The sequence below is a fragment of the Thunnus albacares genome, chromosome 8 (assembly GCF_914725855.1).
Source record: "Thunnus albacares chromosome 8, fThuAlb1.1, whole genome shotgun sequence".
In the NCBI taxonomy this organism is placed as follows: domain Eukaryota; kingdom Metazoa; phylum Chordata; class Actinopteri; order Scombriformes; family Scombridae; genus Thunnus; species Thunnus albacares.
Window position 1 is genome coordinate 35,033,129 of NC_058113.1, and position 5,000 is coordinate 35,038,128.

Sequence of the window (5,000 nt, forward strand, 5' to 3'; positions counted from 1 at the left end):
GAGTGGGGGGGCAGGTCGATCTGCAGACAGTCCTGCATGAATTCCTCCTTTATCAGAGACTGAGGACCTGAAGGAGGACAGGGGGCGGGGCCACGACAGACAGACAACGTCATTAAGAGAAACCCAAACACAGCAGCAAGTCCAGCACAGGTAGTGTGTAGTTAAGCTAGTGTACCTGCGGTGGCGGGGGACGCCACCCTCTCGTAGTGGTAGGGGTTCACACACACACTGTCGTACTTCAAATCAAAGGCAAACTGACAGAACTTGACATGTTTAAGTTCGTTCTTGTGGAGGTCAGGCCAACGCCACAGGCGGGCGTAGATCACATGAGGGAAACCTTTCCTACCGGCTACCTGCAGACAGACAGGTGAGAGACAGACAGGTGAGAGACAGACAGGTGAGAGACAGACAGGTGAGAGACAGACAGACAGACAGACGGACACACCGACAGGTCAGTGAGGAATCATCATTCATGGAAATTTAAACTGTGAGAACAAACTGAGTCATGGTGAGCAGAGGTTACCACGGAAACACTGTGTGTGTGTGTGTGTGTGTGTGTGTGTGTGTGTGTGTGTGTGTGTGTGTGTGTGTGTGTGTGTACCAGGTGATGCAGGGTTAACCCGTCAGGCCAAACCACAACTATGACATCATGTCTGACCTCAAGTGTGTGTGTGTGTGTGTGTGTGTGTGTGTGTGTGTGTGTGTGTGTGTGTGTGTGTGTGTGAGACAGTTGGACCTCAACACACTGTAAAAAATCATCACTCTGTTTGTATTTTGACTTTATACTTTATGTATAAAATCTTTCTTTCTTATTAATTCTTATAAGTAAAGAAAACTGGAATCATCTGTGATCCTTGTTACTCTACAGAGGCAGCGTGTTGTTCATCGCAGTATTCCTGTGAAACACCAGGCGACGCACAAACAAAACAACAAGTCAACAAATGTTCTTTGTTAGTGTTTACTTAGTTCTGTGTATCACGACACGGAGAGAAATGTTACAAACTTGAAAGTTATTTTCCTGTTTTGTTTGGTCACTTTCTGACATGAAGTGCAACAGAGAGAGGAAGTACAGGAGAGCAGGTTGCCTGGCAACAGTAGTGAACACACTGCATCTGTGTACTGTAATGACTGTCTCACCTGCATCCTACCACCACAGACACAGCAGAGCAGCACGGATCACATCCTTCAGTGTGCTGTTTATTGTATTTATCTGTTTGTTTGTATGTTATTGTGTTGTGTGTAAAACAAGTTGCCTCTAGTGGGATTCATAAATGAAGTTGTTTGTATTGTATTGTACAATATAGTACTTCAATACAATACAACTTTATTTAACAGTGTAAGTGCCAGATTAACACACACACACACACACACACACACACACACACACACACATGCAGCATGAAGCAGCCTATCAGAGCAGAGCGTGCTCTGTGTGCACAGGTGAAGGGCAGGATAAGACTGCAGACAAAACATTCTCACACACACACACACACTCACACACACACACACACACACTCACACACACACACACACACAGACACACACACACACACACACTCACACACACTCTCACACAGCAAAACAACATGCGTCTCAACACGTCATTCAGCTTCTTTTCCAGAACAGAAACAGATCAGAGTCTGAAGACAGAAGCGTCGTAGAGTCAGACTCCTCCGAGGACGATCAATAACACACCTGACTGATCAATAACACACCTGACTGATCAATAACACACCTGACTGACAGCTTGTTGTTCTCCAGCAGTGAGACTCATGTTCAGGATAAACAGAAACACTAAAACTCAGTCTGGATCAATAAAGCAGCAGGTGATCAGTGAGTTATTAACAATCAATAACGAACCAGCAGATTAGATGATATCGAGCTTTAGTTTGGATCAATAACCCAACAGGCTCATACATATCCACTCAAACTGGGTTCAGTTTGCTCCCAGTGGTTTCCAGTGTGTTTACTGGTTTCTTTATGTTCTGGTTTCTGTAGTTCTTTATGTTAAAGAACTACTGAAGTCAGAAACAGCTGGAAGACGACGAGTTCAACAGAAACAACAACAACAACAACAACAACAACAACAACAACAACAAAGAGTTATTTCTCATCTTATATTTGACTTGTTTTACTTTTTCTAGTTTTAATGATTGATGTGATTTTAAATTGCTGTTTGTTCCACTGATGCTGCTGTTGTGTGGAGGAAGACGAGGAAGACGAGGAAGACGAGGAAGACGAGGAAGACGAGGAAGACGAGGAAGACGAGGTAGATGAGGAAGACGAGGAAGATGAGGTAGATGAGGAAGAGGAGCGACTGCTTTATGAAACTGATGAGGATCTACATCAGTACTAGAGAATATACTGTATATAATATATATATATAATAATAATAAAAACAAAACGACTCAGATTCTTCAATCTGAATATTTTCTGTTTCTTTCTTCTCGTTGACAGTAAACTGAAGAACATTTGGAGACGGAAACATTGATCCACATTTTATGGACCAAACAACTGATCAATTAATCCAGAAAATGATTAACAGATTAATTGATCATGAAAATAATCGTTAGTTGCAGCAGATTTTTAAACTCAGTAACATAGTTAGTTGTTTTTTACAGTGTTGAAAGTCTGCGGTCTGAGATCCAAGCAGAAAACCTAGACGTGTACACATTCCCTTCCTCTGCATGTCTGTCTGCACACGCACACACACACACACACACACACACACACACACACATAGAGACACACACACACACACACACACACACACACACACACACACACACACACACATAGAGACACACAAACACACACACACACACACACACACACACACACACATAGAGACACACAAACACACACACACAGACACACAGTCTGGCTTAACTTAACCCGGCCCCTTTCCTGTGTTTCAGACAAAACAAGCCAGCCAGCCTGGCCTTCCTCCTCCTCCTCCTCCTCCTCCTCCTCCTCCTCCTCCTGGCAGAGGGAAACTCTGTCTGTCAGACTCTGTTTTGTTCTATCAGACTCACTGTGTCTCTGTTTGGTTGTGAAACCTGCACATGTTCTTCAGGAGGTTCTGTGGATCCTTCAGCAGGGAACCGGCAGATGAAAACATCCACTGGCTAAACATTTTTTTTACTGGCCAAAATAATAAATTGCGTAGTTGTGTCAGGTGCTCATTAGTTTCAGTACATTTCATCGGGCTAATAAGGTATTAATAGCTATCTAATTAACAGTATCTATCAGCAGACCGGCTGCGATGTCGAGTATCTGACGTCTCGTACGGTAAACAGCGCTGTGAAAGCTGTCTGCGTTCCTTCACCTCAGACCATCTCCAGTGCTGCTACAGTTTTGCAGCGCTGTTAAGACGCGCATAAAAAACACGTATGGTGCGTGAGTCGACACTGTACAGGGACAAACATGAGTAATCTCCTCCGAGCCGTCATGCCAGATATTTTATTACATAACTATTTTGGTACAAACATTTACCTGCCAGTGTGGCGGATAGCCTTCCAAGATTTACTCACCAAATGGAAAATCTACGCCATCTGGCGCTTGGCGGATGTTAATTTCGGACTCTGGACTCAGCAGACTCTTTACTGGACTGCGTGTCATCCTGAGGATGTTCTAGGGTTTGTTGGAGGTTCTCAGGCGCTCAGTGAGGTTCAAGGTTTAACCCGAACCCTTCATACATATAGACACCTGGTGTAGTATTAACAGAACTGGGTTCACGTCTGAGTTCATGGTTCCAGGTGTTCTTCAGGAAGTTCCACAGGTTCTTGAGAAGCTTCCAGGGTGTCCTGAGGAGGATTTATAGGATAATAGAATACCCAATTAGATATTAAGGGGTTTCTTCTTTCGTTCTTAAAAATTGTCCAAAGGAGCTTGAAAAGGTTCCAGGGGTACTGGTTTCAGAGTTTGCTGAGGAGGTTCCAGTAAATGAGGATCTAGACTTCTGTAGTGGGCTGTGGGGTTTCTTCACAGGGTTTCAGATACTTGAGAAAGCTCTGGGTTAAAGAGGACTTCAGGGGTTCTTGAAAAGGTTCCACAGTGTCCTGTTGGGGTTTCATATGATGGACGATCCAATGAGACTTCCAAGAGAACTCAATAATGCTGCAGAGGAGTTTAAAAGGTTCTTTGGGTTCTGGAGGAGGTTCTATGGGATACTAAGAAGGTCCAGTGGGTTATTCATACCTTCTTTCCACCAGCTGCAACCGAGCACTGGTGCAGTTGGTTCAACTGGTGAACCTTCTAAGAACAGGCTTGCTTTTCCACACCTGCGGTTTCCTAGCAACGCTAACTTCAAGCACCTCACACTCCAACAGGGTGGGTGGCGGTAATGCACCGTAGCACCGGTTGCTACCCGCCATGAAACGGAACAAAGAAGAACTTCAAGTACAACAACAACGGCGGACTACATCACAGCGTACTTCCTGTCATATGTCCAGTGTGCAGGACATATGACAGGAAGTACGCTGTGATGTAGTCCGCATATGGAGCATATGTGCATGCTGGCTGCTGAATGAATGATGAAGTATTAACACTGAAGGAAACTCATGTGATGCAGTCACATGACTGAGATCACGGCCGGTGTTACATCATATTTCCTGCAGAGCTGGAAGAAGTCAGATCCTAATATATATTAAATAAATTTAACAAAGTACATTATTAATACTGATGAGTCAAAGCATAAGCAGAATAATATTATTTATTAAATATATATATATGTCACAGCCGGATTTTCTCCATAATTAGTACTTTTACCTGGTAATACTTCTATATTTTTACTGAAGTATGATTTTTAAATGCAAGAGTTTTCCTCACATCTACAACAGCGTCTCAGCTATTTCACAGTAACACTTCCAGGTGTTACTGGGATAAACTGACCACATACTGGGAATCTAAATGGTAACTTTCTCGCCTGAAAAAATATTAAAACTTATTAAAGTGACATATTAACAGCTTTTAGCCTGGCTCACAATCAGAATCAGTCT

The 5,000-nt window shown here is 43.3% G+C and overlaps 1 pseudogene; it reads right to left on the reverse strand.

Moving 5' to 3' along the window:
• The window catches only part of LOC122987527, a 19,316-nt pseudogene that overhangs the window by 10,234 nt on the left and 4,082 nt on the right, over positions 1-5,000 (reverse strand).